Source organism: Peromyscus leucopus, chromosome 8b (assembly GCF_004664715.2).
Source record: "Peromyscus leucopus breed LL Stock chromosome 8b, UCI_PerLeu_2.1, whole genome shotgun sequence".
Classification (NCBI taxonomy): Eukaryota; Metazoa; Chordata; class Mammalia; order Rodentia; family Cricetidae; genus Peromyscus; species Peromyscus leucopus.
This window is the reverse complement of record NC_051086.1, coordinates 22,217,709-22,239,488: the sequence shown is the minus strand read 5'-3', so window position 1 is coordinate 22,239,488 and position 21,780 is coordinate 22,217,709. Positions and strand designations below refer to the sequence as shown.

The following is a 21,780-nucleotide window of genomic DNA, read 5'->3' as shown; positions in this document are numbered from 1 at the left end:
AGAGAAAGGAAGACAGACAGAGAGACAGAGAACAAATAGCAACTTTCCCATGTACTATGCTGGAAGCAACAACCTGTAGAGATGGAGGAGAGATGGGTAGTGGTCTTGAGAGGGAGACAGGTAAGGAGCATCTTGGGAGTAGAATTATTCAGCATGTGGACTGTGGCAGCTCTCACAAGAAAGAGAATACACTGTAAAGTAGTCAGTGTAGCCATTAATGCATACATCCAAAGCTGGAGTCACAGGATGGTGGACTACATTAAGGATGCCTGCCTTACTGTGATGCTGCAGGATATTAACACAAGGTGTTACCCTCTAGAACAACTGGGTCATGGTACCTTGAGACCATCTCTTTTTATTTCTTACAACTGGAATAAATCTTCAGTAAGCTCAAACACCAGAAAGTCCTAAGAGAAGATTTGTACATGTAAGACCTGGAGTAAATCTTTTAAGCCCCAATATGGGTAATCATAGTTCCTCTTCGGAAGCATCATTGTGGGGATAACATGGGATAGCAAGTACTGTGCGCTTGGACTACTTGCTGGCACTTCACAGGGGCTCCATACCTGCTAGTTGTTTTTGTCAATAGCATCATTTCTCCTTTTACACAACAAGTGTCCAAACAGGGCTTGGCAGATGGCTCACTGCATAAAGTACTTGCCACTTAAGCCTGAGAGTGTGAGTTTGACTCTCCAGAACCCATGTAAAAGCCACATTGTCACCCATTGCCTCCCGCTACAACCCAGAATGGATCCAAGTCCCCGTCCACTGTTCTTCTTTCCTAACAATTAGCAGGGGGTGGAGGTGACACCAGGGCACTCCATCCCATCAGTTAAGCACTACAGGAAGGGACAACGGGGAATAAAAGTCTCTATTCTGATCAAATTAACTGGACATGGATCAATAGGGAGCCTCAGCATGTCTGTAAGCTAAGTCTGCAGATTCCGGGCACAGAGTCGGCTGTGAAAGAAAGAAAGGGAGAGTGAGGGGGGAAATATCTGCTTCCTCGGCACAGAGATTTCCTTTTATTGAATCTGTCACTTCCCATTTCGGTTAACAAACTGCTGCACAGAGCTCATAGCTGGGCAATATTACAGCCCCACGGAATACAAAGCGTGAGCAATTGTTTCAGATTGGGGGTTTAATAGGCAGAAAGGGCAAGGAGAGAAGAAGGAGGGCTGGGGATTCTGCTCCTTTGAGAGGAGACCATGGAAAGAAAACAGGAAGCAGGTGAGTTTTACTTCCTTTCTTTCTGTCTGAAATCACTGACAGCCCAAGACTCAGAACAAGCATTCACCATGTAGGAAGTTTTTTTCTAGCAGTGTGCAAGAAGGGTAATTTTATCCTCCATTGCAGAGGAGTGGATTCTTTTGGGGGTGGGTAGGAGGTTGCTTTGGTTTGGTTTTGAGACCGGATTTTACTATGGAGCCCTGACTGGCTTTGAACTCTCTATGTAGAACAGGCCGGCCCCTTGAACTCATAGAGATCTAATGGTCTCTGCTTCCTCAAAGCTGAGATTAAAAGCATGTGCCACCACACACTACCTGGAGAGATGATTTTAGTGTTTTGTTTTGTTTTTTGTTTGTTTGTTTTTTGTTTTTAGTGCACTAATTTCTTCTATTTTCCCACCATGGGAATGTAGCAGTCATTGCTGGATAATGAGAAATTCTGGCCCTTTCTTATGTCTTAAAACTGAACTCACTTCCTTTGATTGAGCATGGTATCTATGAAGAGAAGAGACTTTATTCTTAACAGTGTTAGCTCTCATAAATACTCCAGGATGTTAGCTCAAATCACACAATTACAAACAGCAGAGCTGGATTCATATTCAGTGTGGACACCATGGCCTGTGCTGATCCCAAGGCATCATTTCTGTCTGCCCATTCTATAAGTTTTCTACCTCTTGTTTCTGAGAGCTTCATCACTCAAATGATAATGCACTCCAAGTGCACTGTTCACAGTGACTCCCAGCATATGTATTCTCAACCAGACTCCAATTGTCAAACAACCAGACATCTATTAATCTTGGACCATGGATAGTTGGTGGTACCCAACACTGACAGAATATTAGAGTCATCTAAAAACTTAAACTCCCAGATACCCAGTCCTCACTCTCAGTGGAGTTGAAGGTATAACTCAATCTGTAATCAATGGGCACAGCAATAGTACAAACTCGGAACCTGGTAACAAAAGAACTAGGTATTCAAGAAGATCATGACAAGAGGATGAGTGCCACCTGAAGACTTCAAACACAAAGGAAGTCCAAGTCTTCACACACCAGAGTTTGTAGGATACAGTAGGAAAAGGCAACACTGCCTGTCTACTATTTAATCTCTTCAGGATATTATTTATATTATGAGGATAGTACATGGTTATGAGGATTAGAATTAATATTTGACAGCTATAGAGAATTATGCTTGGGACAATGTAGACCCTCAACACAATCTACTGTACTGGCTGATAAATCAAGGTTTTCCATTGAGAAAACATTATAAACAGCAGCATAGATTTGTGTTAAGTTGAAATTGAAGATTTGTTTACTTTGTTCTACCTTTATTTCCTCTAGTGTCTTCTTTCCAAGACCCCTGAAAAAAACAATGTCCATCTTCTTGCCTCATTATTGCTTCTTCAATGAATCCCCTGTAATGACCCAAACATTCACCATACATGTACTTATGTGTGCTATGTTCTACATGTCACTATCTCCATGGGGATGGGGACTTTGTCCACCATATCCTGAAGCACTACCTGGCTCATAAATACCTAGGACAAACACTTATTAAATAAATAAGTAACGATGGACTGTCTATTATTTGATTTGGATTAATCTAGATTCCTTACCAATTATGCATACTCATGTCCTACCCCTAGACTTGATGAGTGAAAACCCATGGAGGCAGCATCTGGGACTAGGACTCCCTCAGGCTCCACAGTGAAACACCTTTCTGGAGGTGCTAATTGGGATTACTATTACTGTGCTGACAATCCAGGCTCTGTGTACACTAGCAAAGGAAGATCCAGTTACTCTGCACATGAACTGAAGAGGTGAGTCTGAGCCTCTTCACCATGAGGCCATGGACTCTAGATGATGTGCCTAAAGGCAATTTAGCCACTCAATAATAGACCTGTCTATCCCTACACAGGAACAGAGCAAATAAATTGGCATCACTTGGACTCCTTTAAGAAATACACATTTTGGAGACCTCATGCGAGACCCGCTGAATCAGGAGCTATGAGCATGGGGTCAGCCATTTGGGTTTTAACAGGGAGAGAAAGTGTGGAACCCATTGATAATAAGGATGGATGGAAAGAGGGTAGGCTACAGCAATGGAGGGATTTCTTGGGGACACAAATGTTTCAAGAGGTGATTCAGAGCAAGGCAATAATGAACAGCTGCAGGCATGGACAGAACAGAGTTTGTCCAGTAGTACATTTTGGGAAACATTAGTGTTAGGAAAGTACCAGGGCTCAGGAGAGACCAGGGCATGTGCTTTTTTCTATAACCATTTGTCTAATAGAAAATCAGTTTGAGGAAAGTGGGGTTAAGGCAAGCCCCACAAGCATGTTGTTGTTTACTATGAAACTCTGCAAAGCTGTGAGGAGCCTCTAACAGACCATGAATGAAAACTATTAATTAGAAGGACATCTAGAATCTAGTGACTTGCTTATGCATGCTTATAATTTTCTCCTTTATAGAAGGTTATTGCATTTATTTATTTGGGGGACATGTGTGTTGTGATACATATGTAGAGGTCAGAGGACAACTTGTGGGAATTTGTTCTTTTCTTCTGCTACTACCTGGCACCTGAGGATTTAACTCATGTAGTCAGGCCTACCCACTGAGCCTCCTTGCCATCCCAATGTTTCTCTTTGTAAGCTAATTTTAGAATGTATAAGTGTGGGCATGTTCTGTATACATGGCCAAAGGAATGTGTCTATGACCTTGGGACTTAGCAGCGTGTGAGAAGTTGAGAAAAGGGTACTAACTCTCTTGTGGAGGGCATAGACTGTAGTCTTCCTCTCTGACTTTAGTCTAAGTTTTGCTTCTTAGGAAGCTTGGGTATTCCATAAGTCACTTGTACAACTCAGGGTCTACATTATAATTATGGAGTTAATAACAGATGAAGATACATTTGGTTCAATGAACTAAGAAATGTTTGTTGAATGTTTAGAGCAGGGCCACAGTTATCACTCGAACAGTTATTGACAGAAGTCATGTGAAGGTGATCAAAATATATGTTAACAATTGTCAAATGCCAACACTTTCATATGGCATAATCTACTATTACCACCCCACCCCCACCCCACCACCATCATCATGGAAGTTAGCACCAGCAATGTAGCTGTAAGTATGACTTGAAGCTACTCATGTGTCCAGCCCTTCCCTTGATCTCTTTGTGAGAGATATACCAGCTCAGACAACAGGCAGCACTCCCCTCATTTATAAGCCATCTTGAGCAGCCCCTCATCCCATTTAAGACATTGCCGTAACTTCATTTTCTCCACACTTCATTTTCTCTATTGCCCAGCCTGTGCCATATCAAAGCAAAGGCACTAAAAGAGAAATTTCATAGCTCCTGACCTTCAGTGAGGAATGCCCAGGAGCAAAGGATGAATGAAACATGACGAAGGCTCATGAATTTTTCTAGAAAACCTAACTTTCAATGAAAATGGGGAGGGGTAGAAGGGTCAAGGGAACAGCCAGAGATTGAAGCCCCACCTGGCAGCAATTGGATTACATCCCATGGCCCGTGACTCTTTATTAAGACCATCCAAACGAATGTAATATATATTATGCACACATACATATTCAACACACGCATCTACTGCTTAGGAGAGTGGAAGATAATGGAAACAGGGAACAGTTGGCAATAACTTTTCAACGCAATTGTGTTCACAGAACCCTGTGTTGTTTTCTGCATTCCGTAACAATGGGGAAAGGGGAAAGAAATGTCATTCTCTAACCACTAGAAATAAATACTTGTGTTATATTCTGTTCGCTCTGCAATGAATAAAACAGGCATGTGGGTTTATAATATCAATTCGCAGGGCTCTTTCTGCTCCACTGAGCTGTTACTGAACGGTTCAGAACAAAGCTACAGGCAGATCGGACGCAGGCTCTCTAACAGGGTTGACATTAGGCTCAGCCTGATAAGAACGCATCAGAGGCGCTCTCATTCTTCAGACCCTCTGATCACAGCAGCCAGACACTGAGAGGTCCTGCAGCCCCCCAGAACCTGCTCACAGGCCTGCTCTGCTGATCGACTTAGAGCGACAACAACAGCAGCTCAGCCTTATCAGGCGAGGCTGAGGAGTTCGGGGCAATCTGGTGCTGGCAGCACATTTAAACATAGAGTGAAGTGAAGTAAGGCTTAAGGAGATGCAGAGGTGGGGTGAGCTCAGGGCAACAAAGGAAAAGAAGCAGCATTCCCCCAAGCAAACACACAATGAGGACCCTGCAAGGAAGGGGTGATCATCCTAGATGTGCCCAGTGCTGTCTCATAGTCTGGAGTCCCGGGCTGAATAAAAAGGAGAAAGTGAGCTGAAGACAAGAATTCACCTCTCTGTTTCCTGAAGATAAATGCCATGGGAACAACTGCCTCACACTCCTGTTGCCATGGTTTCCCCAACACCATGGACTATAACCCCTCAAACTGTGTGCCAAAATAAACCTTCCCTTCCTTGGGTTCCTTTTGCCAAATGTTCTGTCACAGCAGTGAGAAGTAACTCATGTAGCCACAGAGTGGCTAAGACCAGAGATGTCGTTGTCCCTGCCAGAGTACGCAGGGCGGCTGTTGACACCACATAGTGATCCAACTCAAGTACAATGGCCAACGACACACAGACTACTCTAGCAGGCTACAACTCTGACTGCCTATCCAGATGCAGCCTGGTTACCTTAAAAGATCAATAGGTCAGCTAGGAAGCACAGCTATCTCCATGGCCACCGCAGGAGGTGAGGGAGGTGAGAACCATGACTTTTCCACAGCAGATCAGGCTCACCCATGAGCTCCTATGTAGAGATGCAGTGTTTACTCCTGTTCATCTAGACACAATGACAGTTTTAAATGGTTTACTATGTTCCCAGGAGAAAATCTTAACTTTTTAAATTTTGAAATGAATATAGTTACAATATTAAAATCTCTGCTTTTACTGTCATCTATAAATCACCACAGCTGAGCATAATTTATCTCAGTAAATATATTTGGGGGGAAAATCCTAAACAACTTATGCCTGAATCTGTTGATTCACATATTATTTGTGAAAAGGTTCTTAAAAGGAATAGCTCACTACTGACAATGTAACAAAGGATGGGGGGGGGGGGGTTTCTGATATTGGAGCAGTCCACAAGTTCAAATTTTATATTAGCTTGAGAGATCACTAGCACACAGCTGTCTGGAACAAGGCCTCCCCAACTCTATTTTCTGTAAAGAGGTAAAGAGTAGGTACCCCAGGCACCACAGGTATCAGCTATTTTGCCACTACTTAATCCTGCCACTATAGCACAAAATTATCTATACGGAAACATACACAACTGTGTTCCCATAAGAGTCTGTTCAGGAACAAAGTCTGTTTGCCAGATGTGGCTTGAGGGCTAAGTCTGTCCAGCTCTGCTCAAGGAGAAAGACCGTCAGCGCACTAGACTTCATTGAGGAGACAGGATCTGTCAGGGTGTGCCAGGTGCTTCAAATCAGTGAAGTTGCCAGGTTGTCACTGAACCCGTGAATAAGCACTGTGCTGCCCTGAGGCTTAGCAGTGAAGAGAATGGATGGTTGTGCTATCATACTCTAGTTGCTCATATGCACACACTCTCCTCTGGTTTTGGTTGGACTCTGTATTTGCATTACATCGAAAAGCAAATGAGTGAAACATGGTATGAGTCCTTCCCAAACACAATTCTGGGTACCAAAGGGATATGATTTACAATAACCGCACCTGCCTGCCATAGTGAACAACAGCATTCTTCCTTTCCAGATGGTGTTTTCTGCATCAGATACACACACACACACACACACACACACACACACACACACACACACCTCACCCAGGCCCAACGACAATAAAGCCCATTCTCTCCTAAGCAGTAGATCTATTAGTAGTCTTTATAAAGTAGGTGTGGCAGAAAATGACTCTGTGAGACTTGACTCAGTTCAGGCTCTTAAGGAGGAGGGGCTACATTGGACTCTGCATGTGGGCTGGGGACAATAGAAACATAAGGGTCATTAAAAGGTTGCAGAGACAGAGTCAGAGAGGGAGTTGAAAATATGACATCAGAGGCTTTGAAAATGGGGATGGATCCACTAGCTCAGGGACTTATAGGAGTTTGAGAAGGCAAGAGACAGGCTGTTCAAGCTTCCGGAAGGATCCAGCATTGTGGACAACTTGATTTTACCCTAGTGCGACTCATTTCATGAGTTTGGTGACTAACACCAAGAGAGTGAATTGGCTGTTTTTAAGACAGGCATTTTGCAATAGGAACATGAAGCGAGGTATAAGTGTGGAAGGGTGGGGTTGCCAAAGATCAACCTTGGCTGTCATTCCTAGGCTGCCATTAACCTTGGATTTTGTTTGTTTGCTTTGTTTTTCAAGGTAGTGTTTCTCTGTGTAGCCTTGACTGTCCTGGAACTCTCTCTGTAGACCAGGCTGGCCCTGAACTCATAGAGATCTCCCTGCCTCTGCCTTCCTTATGCTGGGATTAAAGGCATGCACCACCACCACCAGGTCCATCTTGGATTTTATTTTACATTGAGGATTGATTTTCTGTGTCAGAGTGCTCATGCCACAGCACATGCATGGACTAGAAACCATATTAGTAGTGCATTTGTCAACTATGGAGCTGCAATGTGTGGTGTCTTGTCACCCTTTTGGACATCTCAAGATGTGTTGTGACCTAGAGGAGCTCTCTAGAATGACCACAATTTACATGATTTGTTTTGAAGAATGCAATCATTTGTCAGTAAAATTTCTGTCTCTAGCCGGGCGGTAGAGGTACATGCCTTTAATCCCAGCACTCGGGAGGCAGAGGCAGGTGGATCTCTGTGAGTTTAAGGCCAGCCTGGTCTCCAAAGCAAGTTCCAGGAAAGGCACAAAGCTACACAGAGAAACCCTGTATCGAAAAACAAAAACAAAAACAAAAAAATTTATGTCTCTAGGATGAGGTTTCTCATCTTTCAACATTGTTAACATCTTGGAATAGATCATTCTTGGGGGTTGGGATCTGCCTCTTGACACTACGTAGTGTTTGGGCTGCATCATTTTTGGCTCTGGGTAGGAAGTGTCAAGGACAGCTTTCTCAAATCCATAGTAGTGACCACCCATTTTACCTCTGGAGATAGACTAATAAGTCTTGGGGACACGGAAATACATCTGGCTGAGGGTCACAGATCGAGGGCTGCCATTTCGTTGATACAGACCCAGAGTCTGGAAAAGGACAGAACAAATAAGCAGTCTTTATAAAACAGGGAAAATCCCTAGCTACAAGGGTATTCCCTTCTGGGCTGCCCAGTACTTCCAGGAAAAGCCAAAGACTGACCATAGGTGCAGCAGGATTTGGGTTGCAGATCTAGATGCACAGATTGGATGTGAGAACATATGGGAAGACCCAAGTGCACATCAAAATGTTGCTGTGAACTGGGGGATGGGGTAGGCACTTGGAAGCATATTTAACTGCACACGAGTGAGGCCTGTTCTCATCAGCACTACTCATTTCACTGCTGCCTTCCAAGCAGCCCATGAGTTCCAGAGCAGCTGCAAACAGGCCTCGCCTGGAGCCTGGGTCTGCTCAATGTTCTCTGGCAGCACCTGGTGGAATGGAGAAAAAACTGCAGAGCCTTGGCTTCAGCATCTGTGTCTGCTATTCCTGTCTCAGCTGAGGATTTCCAACAGCACAGGTTTGCAGAGGGGGAGTTGGGCATCAGAGGCCTTGCTGCTGGGCTGGCATCAACACTGGGCTGGGCTTATTTCTTCCTTTTCCAATTTTACTTTACCAAACAGCAAGCCAAAGCTGTGGCAGTATCATGCATTTTCTTAGCATGAGGAACGGTATTCCTACTGCAGCCTTGCTAGAGATCTTTCTCTAGGCTGTGCCCAGAAAGCTCTCAAGAGTTAGCCAGAAACTTAGCATGCATTCCCCACCTTTAAAAACACACCTTGAAGCTATTACTATATGCAAAATAATACCCTTTGTGGTTTGGCTAAGCAGTCATCCTTACATCTGCAGATAGGAACATCTCTCTATGCCGAGGGAATGGGGAATCAAAACTCAAACGTCTAGTCACAGGAAATAAAATGCCTTAAAAACACCATCCTGGCTCTCAGCCTTCACATAACCTATCACATTCTTGGTGAGCTGGTGCCCATTAGGGATGGGTAAGGAAGAAAATCCTCAGTCATCTAATCTTTTACCCGATAATGACAAGGCAGGAAACAATCAGAGGCTTTCAGAACTGCACTTGGACTTTTGGTAAAATGTTCTCTTAAAACCCACATACTTGCTACATATTTTCCAGAGAGGCTGCATTGGATGAAGTCCCAGTGCTAAAGAGATGGAGATAGGCAGACCCCTGGGGCTCCCTGGCCAGCCAGCCTAGTCTACTTGGCAAGTTCCAGGCATCGAAATATACTGTCTCAAAAGAGTTTGATGTTACTTGAGGATTGACACTTGAGGATGTTCTTGGATCTCCATATGCACATGCATGCACACATATGCACATGTATGCACATCACACACACACACACACACATGAACAGACTTGAGACAGCATAATCAAACTAAAGATATCAAGTATGTAAAGAGATTTGAATTGTTTCACTATGAATACCAACACCCAAAGTAAGTTGTACTTCTTAAATACATGTAATACCCATTTCTCAATTATTCTGCAATGAAGCCAGGGGGAAAGCACTCAGTTAATTAAAGAGAAATCAGGCCCAATTTGTGACAGAATTATATCATCAATGCATAGTTCCAGGCTCAATGTTTATTTCAAGACCACTCTTGCAAATGTTCTGCAGGGTTTCAGAAACTGTCTCCAGATCCCTCTGCTTTCCTGTTGTCCTTCCTCTAGCATCAAATCAAACACTTTTCCTATACTTGAGCTGTCCCTGTGGTTAATGCTGACATTCAAAGTCCTCCAGAGTCATAGGCCACAATTTATTTGCCATACTGTGTGCCAGTGGTTATCCAATTAGGCTCATTCTGAACACTGGCGATTAGCAGAGGAGAGTCTCATGCTTTCGTATCTAACTATGTAGTAGGCTTGGGAAGCCAAGGATTGTCTTTCAAGGATAAATGTTTAAAAACTTTGAAGTATGCTGTTCCTAACTATTATCCTCTGAGAGTAGCAAGGACTCTCTGTGCCTCTGATCCTAGGGAGCTGTTCCCAAGTGCAGCTGAATTTAAAACTTTTATTTAAGATTATTTTTTATAGATGATATTCATTTATATCAAAAGACAATGACTTCATTGCAAATTATTAAAGATGGATAATGGAGCTTAGGAACACAGTATTTCTCACTTCAAAGGGAAATTATTAACCACCATTTTCAGGACACTTAACCACATCCAAGAACAAATCAGTTACTTCTTTACTTACCTTTGTGGGTAAGTCCAGAGAGAAAGCTTGGTAAATTTTTAAACAAACTTTGAAGGCATTGTTCATATCAGTTAGAGTTCTGAGAGCAAGCAGATAGAATTTTCAATTTGGGCAAAGTCCCCATTCTATGCTTTGGTTCAACTTTTATTTTGGGGGAAGTATCTGACCCTGTGGGATTTGCTACTTGGTGTCTTTAAGATACAGATGCACAATTAAGACAAAACAAAAAGAACTTCATTAAATGGAAGAAAACCCACTGTGCTTGATATATTAATCACCCAGTTACCCTTCTGTTGGGGACCTAGCCTTGTAGATATAGGCCCTGACTTTAAAAAGGAAATTTCTTTAGTCACCTTTGCAGGATAATTAAGTTTCCTTGTGGAATTTATTTTGTATGTGGATGTATGGATGTTCATATGTGTGCAAGTGGCAAGTACACACACACACACACACACACACACACACATACACACAAGGAAGGCAGAAGGGAACCTCAGCCATCATTTTTCAGGAGCCATCACCTTTAATTTTTTTTTTTTTTTTTTTGAGACAGGTGTCTCAGTGACCTGGAACTCACTGTGTAGGCTAGAGTGGCTGGCCAGCTGGCCACAGGCATCCCACCAGCCTTGACCTCTCCAACACTGAAACTGTAAGCACATGCTACCATACCTGGCTTCTTCAGAAGAGCCCTGAGGATCAAGATCAGGTCCCTCCATGCACCAATATGCCTGCTGGGCCATAACATTCTCATATAACTCTGTCGATATCTCACTGTATCCTCAGCTCTGGAGCATTAAGAGTAATTTTTTTCTGTACTATATAAATGGTAACAATGAGGTTCAAAAGAGTAAAATAGCATAATTCCCAATTGCTGCCCTCATAGGGAGAGTGGAAAGCTTCGATAGTCCTCCACTCAAAGTCTGACTTCCAAACTATCTTCAATATTTTCTTCTTTTTTAACCCAGCAATCCCATCTGCCTATAAACACATATGTCTTATTATCTATTTATCAACCTATCCACCTGTCTATAGTCTTGCCAAAAGGCCTGCCAGATTTTAAGCCAAGCTTGAATATTTAGCAGAGAGAAGTCTGGAGCATGCCTGATGACTTACAAAGCTTTTCTGCTGCAGAAGAATGAGCTGGAGCCTGTTACAAAACTGGAAACCCGAACTCTTAGTACACTTCTGCACGGAGTGATTCATTTCACAGAAAGCAATTGGATTCATGCCAATTATTTTGTGATGAAACATAAATACATTAATTTAAAAGTACTGTCACAGTGGCTATATGCATACATATATACAAAAAAGGAGGACATGAGATTAGGAGGGGGATAGAGCAAGAAGGGTCTGATAGTTGGAGGGGGAACAGAAGGCAGATGTGGTTAAAGTACACCATTTGCACGTATGAAATTCTCAAAAAATCAATACAAATACATTTTAAAATCCACTGTCAGACAGCTTAACTCTCTTTGATTTTTCTGATACCATTGCTTATTTCCCCTATTCATACACTATCTTTAGAACGTTCTGATACTTATTTCAGATAAGACCTCCCAAATCTACCAGGAACACTGCAGGTATTCTAAACTTAAAATCTTTCAGGAAAGTAGATCTTAGGTATTCTCCCCTAACACGTAGATCAGGAAAATAAGTGTGCAAGGTGATACTGACCCTACCACAATTGAAGACCTGTACCAAAATCACATTGGACATCTTAAGTGAGTGACTCCTGATGGTCAATTATATTACGATAAGCAGTAAAAGGTAGCAGTCAGTTAATTTGGAAAATCCAGCCCATTTCATGCACAGTTGTATCACAAATGACATGCAATTGCATACTTCTTGTCTGTTCATGTTTCCAGGGTTGTATGTACAACACCACTGCTCACTGAACAGCATGGAAGGGGACAAAATGCCACTGTGGGGAGAAACACTTTGGTCTTGCTGCTTCAGCAACTGAGATCACTCAACACATGCTCCCCATATGATGGGAAGACCCTTTAGCATCCCTTCATGGGGGGTGACCAGTGACAGTGTGGACACTGACGACCTGTGACATCACCACCATGTTGTTCAGAATGAAAATCAATTTTTAATTGACTGGATTATTATGGGGCTGAGGCGAGTCTGCTGTGCTCCGCTGAAGGATTTTCCAGCCCTGGCTCTGTGGGTGCCATCCATGTGGAAAAGCTGAAAGTGTTAACGAGTGAGAAGACTCTGCTGCAACAAGGTCTGGGAGCAAAACCAACCCTCCCCTCCTTTCCCACTGCAGGGGGCAGGGAGGATCGCAGCAAAGACCAAAAGTGGAGGGGCTTCTCAGAAAGGGAATAAGAGCAATTAACCTAAAACATGAAAAATTGAAAGTGTTAACAAACAACTTGAGCTCTTCTGTGTGTGTATATATTTTTTTCACTTTTTAGGATTTTTCTCTTCAGACATCATGAGAACCTATCTGTGAGCGACTAGGCAGTTACCTGAAGGATGGGTTAAGTGGGAGGAAAGAGGGGGTAGTATTACATAATGCAGTTATTTTAAATGCAGATCCTGGCCCTCCTCCTGCATCCCCAGAACCAGAAGTCTCTAAAGATGGAGTATAGGGAAAGGTGGGGTATTAACAAGCGCAGCAAAATTCTATGCATGAAAAAATGTAAGAACTTCAGACATCAAGATGCATATCATGGAGTCGCCTTCATGGGTCAGTGAGTAAAAGCACTTGATGCTAAGTCTGGGGACCAGGGTACAAGGGCAGGACCAAGATCCACCATTGCACATACATACACACATAAAAATATAACTTTTGTAAAGATTCAGAGAATAAACCCCAGTATTTGAAATATAAATTTATAAGATAGTAGTGATGCCTGTTTCTTGGTTCAGTACTAAGAAAGTGACCTTCTCTAGATGCTCAGTTTCTCATCAATTCAGAAAAAAAGCAGGAGTGTTTAGGTACATTTTCAGGAAAGAATGTCATAGTGATTTAGTATCATTCTTGTGGCATATAAGTACACAGAAAACATGACTACTTCTAATGTCATTATGTAATTTTTGGGGACTGATCCATGTTAGACTCACTGGTTCTCTAGCTAAAGATGCTGGGCAATGAAATAGAAGTGTACCTAACAGTGTCTCTCAATGTCTTAAGCACAAGTTCCCATGTGACCTTATTTGGGAAGGGGACCTTCACAGAAATAATCAAGCAACAATCTTGCTATGACATCGTCCTGCATTTGACTGAGACTTAAGTCCACTGACAGATCCTGACAAAAGCAAAAGGAAAAGATAGAGCAAAGTGTCAAGGGAAAGGTCGAGAGATGGCCTGGTTGATAAAGAGTTAAGCTTACAAATATGAAGACTTCAGCCTGATCCCCTTGCAATCCCATCTTGGGAAGGCAGAAATAAGAGTAACCCTGGAGCACACACTAGGGAGCCTAGCCTACTTGCTGAATTCCAGGCCTGGGAGAGAGCCCACATAAAAAATGGGTGAGGGAGCCAACCTTTAGGGAGAGAGGGTTGGCTCTCTACCTGGAGGGCTTTTAATGGGGTGCTGGAGCGGAACGACTCAGTTCTCCTGAAAGGGCAGGCCACTGTTTGACCATGTTTCAATGAGTGTATGGATAACACAGATTGGACTTTTTAAATTTTATCTTTTGGGAGGTGTTGGTTACAAGGGAGGGGTGGATATGGAAGGACAGGGAAATGAGTGTGATCTGGGTGCATGACATGACTCCCCCCCAAAATATCAACAAAACTCTATGAAAAGAGAGGGGGTAGGGATACCTGAGAATGACACTTGACTTTGTCCTCCAAACCTCATGTGGACAAGCACGTATATTCATAGTATCTGTGACACACACATGCATGCACATACACACACACACACACACACACACACACACACACACACACACACACACGAGAGAGAGAGAGAGGTGGAGGCAGATCCTGAAAGGACACATGGTTGTGTGTCTAGATTTCTAGAAGCCACTAGAAGTTGAAAGAAAAGCATAGAAGATATTCTGAGTATCTATAAGGATTTCACCATGAGGACATTTTGAATTTAGCCTTTGGGTCTTAGATTCTGTGACAGAATCCATTTTTTCATCTAAGGCCATCATATGTGTGATAGTGTAGTTTTGACAGAAGCTCTAAGAAGTAACAGTGTCTTTAGTTTTAACTTTAGCTTGAGGACTGCATTTGAACAGTCTCCAGGGGTTATCTACCCAGGGGTATCTAATGTAGCAGGAGCTTCTTGGGGACAGATGTGAGACTTGGCTTCATACTTGCACATGTCACTGACTGTAGGACTGTCCTGGCCATAGCTCACCACATGAGCATATTTCTAACCTAATTTTCACTCTGTGGAAGGCTCCTAAAAGAATGAAGTTGTCCCCTTCCAGAGGTCTCTGAAAGCATATGAAGGTAGGGGTCAAAGGTAAAGTCTCTCAGGATAGTTGTTAGCCTGAGGATCTTCTCTACAGATTCTCCAGAGACTCAACAATTGATTCTTATTCCCAGCTTAACATGGCAGTAACAATAAATGATAATGTTGATGACCATGATGATGTTGACCATGATGATGATGATGATAAACCCATATATAGAGCATTCAACAATGAACAATATACATATCAATTAAACCCTTCATTATCATCATCTCTACATTTTCTGATAAAGATCAGAGGCATTAGCCCTTGAGTCTCTGGTACATTTTGAACAGTTCTACCTGAGGTGCACATTGTCTCCATATAGAGCCCTATTGGAATCTGACTCATCAAGAGCTCACAAACAGCCCCAGGAACAGAAGTCTCTAGGTAAGCTAAATCTCCAAATAGTCACTCTGAGGAGCTTCTAGGCTACAGTACTTTATAAAAGGAAGCTTGGTTTACTGAGCTCAGAAATTATAGAACCTAGTGAGGCTTGAAAACATGGGTAGTATTATGTGGTTATTTCATAGATGAGATCAATGAGGCTCAAATAGACTATCAGGTATATTAAAGATTGAGTAGTTTGCAAGAGACAAGATTTAAATCCAGAATACATGATGCCAATGTCCTTACTATATGGATCTATTACTTTACTGCAAGGGTTAAAAATTAGGGTTACAAATATATGTTAGAATTATTCCAGGATACCAAAAGAGTATACTCATGTAAATAAGACTCCATTTGGAAACTACTACCACAATGGTGTTTCTCTATATTAGAAAGTATTGGGTTTAATTCTGTCCTTCTGCTCATTCACCCTTCTTACTCCTTGGTACCAACTTTAGAGACTATAGGCTCTGCCATGTCTGTGTAACAAGTGAGTTCCAGTCACTTTCACAGAAAGATTTCAACTCATCTCAACACTCAACTAGCCGTCTAAGTGACAGATAAAAGGCAGGAATGCCACGGGATGTCTGATGCTCCCATAAACTAGTGTTGACAGCCTGATGTCCTACTCCATAGATAAGTGGTCCTTCAAACTCATGTGTACAATGAATGACAAGCTAAATATCTTGTCATTTGAATCACAGCATAAATACACAACAGATTCAGAAACAGTCCACTCAATTCTATCCTATGGAAGTCTCCAAGAATCCCATCCTGGTACTGCTTTGGATAGAATATCAACAAGGATAATATTTGCAGTTAAGACCTCATATTTCAATGATTTTTTAAATATAAAGTCATTATTATTTTTAACTTATTTAAATCAAAGGGATTTTTGTTTTACAACGGAAGACGCATATTAGACAAGTACTCTACCACTGAGTTATATATACTCTGGCCCTAAAAATAACCTTGACAGGTCATATTCCTAGTTTTTCGAGGTCAAGTCAGGCCTAAGGAAGCTCATGCTTGCCCAGGCTCACAGGAGGCTGTGTGTTGGGTCATCCTACCATGCATTTATCTACATCAACCTCCCTGGTAGGCTGGGAGCTGTGTTCTCTTTCCTGCAGAAAGAACCAAGCAAAGGCTCAATGAGGCTTGCATACATGGAGAGGGTATAGCAAGAGCTCAGAACTTCTGAACTCTGCACAGTACTGGCAGCTTCAGGTGACCATGTCCCGGGTGGGCATCTACCTAATATCCACCTAGGTGGGAAATTGAAAATAGTGAGAAGATCCTTCAGGGTGTGATCCCACACAATGATGCACCGAATGACTCAAGGAGAAAAATACAACACACCATTCTGACATAGCTCTTACAGCCTCCTATGTGTGTCTTCTTACAATGCTCTAAGTTTCTTGGTAGGACAGTTTAGGGGATGTCCTCCTCCCAGGGGCCAGAAGCAACAAACACAGACTTACAGGGTCACACTGATACAGCTTCAGGTTTGAAGGCACACAGAGAAGCCACCTCCAAGGGAAAGTCTTCTCAGAGAAGACATCATCACTCCCTGACTGGCTTCTGCCTTCATCATCAGTGAGCCATCGCTCCCTCTGTTCCACATCGACAGACATTGGCAAGCCGAGAATGAGAACATGCATGGGATATAAACCCACCATTCCTAACAAAAGCCTTCTCTCCATCATGGGAAAGCCCCTCCCTCCCTGCTAAGCCCTGCTGACAGACGCTTTAGCACATAATTATCTTAATTCAGGTGTGTATTCTGCGACAATATTTTGGATAACCCCAGCACCCACTCTTCTCTATTACAAACATTTATGTAACCATGCCAGCTGATTAATCTGAAGGATGTGGCAAAGAGATGGGAAAATTTCACCCACAGGAAACAAAAACCTCATCTTTGAAGATAAATATGTACTCCAAAATTCATAACTTATTATAGACTACTATTGATATTTCAGAAATATATTCATCCCTTGGACATATTCACAGAGTATTTGCAGATCTACAGACATACCTGTTTAATCACCCTACCATATAATTCTTTCATGCTACATACACAGAAGGACCTGTACACCCCTATGATGCCCACAGCAAAGGCAATAAGCTTTTGTCTTGCCTCTTTCCCCCCTCCCTGCTTTAAGCATTTCCCTTAATGAGCTCTGCTTCTTTGTAACTCAAGAGATTTAGTATTCTGTCCAACAAAACAATTTATTGCCCAAAATGTTCCTACCGAAGATAAAATCGTCGTTTCCCCAATACTTCTGGCTTCACAGTTAATACCCTAATGTTTCATTTACAGCTGAACAAAGCGGCTTATCTCCACTAAAAGGGGAATTAGTAGTAAGAAATAATTTCCATCATCTGCTGAGTTTCTAGGTACAGTGGTGACTTCTGGAGTCTTGCTTCCATCTGGTGACAGGTGTGTTGGGGGCTCTCAGAAAATAGAGCAGTTCTGTCACCCAGACTTTGTGATTTGAACAATGTGACTGCATAGATCAGGCGAGACTTAGGTCTTGGCTGTCAGGGGGGGAAATCTACATTCAGAAATATGCTGTAGTCAGCGGTTTGTAGCTACAGATTGGGTACTAACTCAGGGGAAAAAATGGTTTGAATCAACAAATGCCTCACCCCGCCCCAGTCTGCAGAAAACTTATTGTATACCTAAAAACACACAACCATAGTCTATTACACTTCCTCAGCACGTACACACACCCACATAGTACTGCAATGGCTATATGTCCTCACATGCGTGCATACAGACTTATTTATGTGTGTGCAGACATGAAGGCTGCGGGAGTTAGAGAGAAAGGATGGGAGAAAGAGATGACTGTTGAAAGACAAGGAAGCAGAGGAACAGAATGAGGCTGTGGCTAGACTCAGTTTATTTACAGAGGCAGAAGAGCCTTGTGACTAGTCCTCTTGAGAATTACAAGGGGAAAGTCAATTTTTTTACAGCTCCCATTTTTACAGTTCCCATTATACCCTTCACATATGGAAGCCTGGAAATGGTCACCCAAAATACCTAATATGCAAACTGATAATAGGGGCGTGTTCAAGGACCTAGACGTACTGGGCTGGACCCAATTTGAGGAGACAGATAGACCATGATGTGTTCTGTGTCAGAGATGGATAAATGGAATTGCAAAGGACTAGAAATTACTGATGACCTCATCTCTGTGCATCTGAAGGCATGCTAACCTGACTCCAAAGCACTACTTAGCAGGAAATAAACCCTAGATGCTGCAGTCTGAACAGAGCTTGTCTCCCTATGGACCTCAGGATCTATTCTAAGGGGACAAAGTAGAAGATCAGAGATGGAAAAGATGGTACAAGACAAAAACTCACCAGAAAATACAAATAGAGAGGACTGTATATAAAGAAATCTCTCCAAGTTCAGATATTAATTAGTCTAGAGACCCTTAAAGTTGGTATCTCATCTGATAGTTGGGATAAATGTTGCCTACTAAACTTTCACAACCTGAATTCTCTGAGGAGCTGAATTAGACAGACAGGATTAGCCTTAGCTAGAGATGCCTGGAGTTATGGTAGGGTAGAAGGCTATGAAGTTACTACCTCTGCCTTGGTGCACTGTGTGGCCAAAGACAGAGGGAAGCCATATTTGGCATAGTGATCCCCAAAGAATCATCCCAAGGTTTTATTTGCACGTGTTTTCTTTTTCATAACATTCCTGCTCTACTCTTCTTTCTCTGTAACCACACACATCCCTCCAATGAACTACTTGTATAAAAATGACACCCCCTTTCAAGCCTTAAAACATGACCTAAAAGATAACAAAGAAAAACCATATATAATCCTATATGAAAAGGACATCCATATGAATATGTACTTCAGTATAATTAAGATTTAGATGTAATGAATTTACCAATGAGAACTGGCTAATTGACATTCAGGGATGAAGAAGAAGAGACATATCACTTGCCAAAGACTATCTTCCTGGACCATTATAAAGTCACTAAGAGTCAAGAATGGATTTAGATCTTACATAATTTTCAATTCTTCTCCATCCCCACCATCATACATATTCTTTTAAAACTCATACTCGTGAGTATTTGTGGGAAGATTTGTCCCAGAAAACAACAACAAAGAGACACAGCTAGACAACAGAAAGGAGAGTGTTCAACCCTTGTGCCCAACCATGACTAACGTGGAATCAAAGCTAACTTCTGATGTCTAAATTAGCTTCACATCAGCAAGATCCTTCAAAATTTTGCTGGTTAGTTGAGTAACATCCAAATACTACTTAGAATTAGCTGTGGAGCATCAAAGGGAAGTGGCTACGGCAATGCTGTGGATACGGCTCTGTATGCTGTGAATAAGTTGCTCTGATTTGGTTAATAAATAAAAGACTGATTGGCCAGTAGCCAGGCAGGAAGTATAGTATAGGTGGGACAAGCAGAGAAGAGAATTTTGGGAATAGGAAGGCTGAGTCAGGAGACGCTGCCAGTTGCCGCTGCCATGAGAAACAAGATATAAAGTACCGGTAAGCTACAAGCCATGTGGCAACTTATAGATGAATAGAAATGGGTTAATATAAGATATAAGCACTAGATAGCAAGAAGCCTGCCATGGCCATACAGTTTATGAGTAATATAAGTCTCTGTGTGTTTATTTGGGTCTGAGTGGCTGCATGAGCCAGGTGGATACAGGAAAACTCCAACCACAATTGCAGGTTTTCAGTGTGAGGCAGGTGTCATCACAAATCCTCAGAGGGTAAACAAATAAGTAACCACCTATTCATGTCACCTCTGTCCTTGACTCTCAGTACCTCACCAAGTCACTGTTTCTGCCTGGTTCATAAAGGGTATCTTATCTTTATCCACCATTTGTGTAGTGCTTATTATGATCTGAAGTTTTCTTGATGATGATGACAGATGCATTTCCACAAATAGCTGGAACTCCCAAACCTAGCAGGCATTGTTCAAATAAAAATATGCATTTCATTATAGTTCTGTGAAATGCTTTGAGAGGAAAAAATGTGCAAACTAGGAAGGCTAGAAGAGGAGCTAGCCTGTGCTTCAGGTGTCAGAAAAGATTTCCATGGATAGTTTGTGCAGAGTTATAAGTTTGACAGTGCAAGAGCAATGTGTAAGGGCATTATAAAATATTTCTGATCACAGAAAATGGCATGTGACAATCACCAAGGAGGAAACAAAGCAAGATTCAAACCCTGAAAATAATTTCAGTTGAACATGGGAACTGCAGTAGAAAATGAACAAGGGATACAATGAGATTGCTGAGAACAGGAGGCATGGAGGACTACAGAGTGCTGGTGTTCCAAGGGCATCAGAGAAGCAATAGATGGGCTTAAATATTAACGGAGGACAAGAGGTAGGCTAGTTCAAGTTCATTTTATCAGAGATTTCAATCCATCGCAAAGAACAGATATCGGGACAGGATGGTCATATAATTCTCCCTCCCTTCCCATCCTTTCTACCTTCTTTTATTTTTCTTTCTTTCTTTTGTTCTTCCTCCTCCCTCCTCCCTCTCTCCCTCCCTCCCTCCCTCCTCTCTCCTCCCTCCCTCCCTCCCTCTCTCCCTCCCTCCCTTCCTTCCTCTTCCATCAGTCATTCACTTAAGTACTTATTCATCTGTTCAGTCATTGTCAAAAGCCTAGTGTGTATAAGGCAAGTAGGTCCTGGGGGTGGTAAAGAGAAATTAAAATGGCACAGAGTCTTTCTATACAGAGAAGATAGTCATGAAATGGACATCAAAGGGTGTAGAGTTGAAATGATGATACAAACTAAACATCAATGCATCCGAGAGTGTGGAATAATAGAGTAGACTTACTTGATCTATCCAGGAGAGTCAAGGCACATTTACTTGAAATAGGGAAAATAAAATGATTCAAAGGCATAGGTCAGCATTAATTTGGGAAAGAAGAAGAGAGGTAAGTTGGGGATATAAAAACCAAGGGAGAACTTACAGAGGGAGTATGAAAGAACATATAATCCTATGCAGAGTATTCTAAGATCCCCATTACTAAGAACATCTTCCCTGCATCTCCCTCTTTGAGAGTGTTCAATCACAAACAAGGGCATATGACCTGAAAGTGTACTTAAATGGGAACCAGCAAGTGGTATTCTCAAAGAGACTGGCCTAGAAAACCAAGGCCAAGGATCAACACTCGGGTGGCATGAAAGTTGGTCCACCAAGTGCAGGGATGGTGCCTGGGCGTGCTGCCCAACCTCAGGGCAGACTGACTTTCACAAATTAGTTCAAAAGGTCAACCAAGGATAAGTGGTATGTTCTTCAGGACAAAGAGGAGAGGAAACAGCCAAATGAGGAGACCTATGGAGCCTATCCTACAAGGGGTGTCTATACAACCA

The 21,780-nt window shown here is 42.3% G+C and overlaps 1 protein-coding gene and 1 long non-coding RNA gene across 29 annotated transcripts in view; both read right to left on the bottom strand.

Annotated features, from left to right (window-relative positions):
* Positions 1 to 21,780, bottom strand: part of Rbfox1 (RNA binding fox-1 homolog 1) — a 1,601,479-nt gene that overhangs the window by 263,217 nt on the left and 1,316,482 nt on the right. The gene's annotated exons all lie outside the window — the stretch shown is intronic.
* Positions 1,731 to 19,827, bottom strand: LOC114695559. Its single transcript, XR_003734882.1, has 2 exons — positions 9,727 to 19,827; positions 1,731 to 7,040 (listed from the first exon to the last, which is right to left on the bottom strand). It is a non-coding gene; the product is annotated as an uncharacterized LOC114695559 (long non-coding RNA).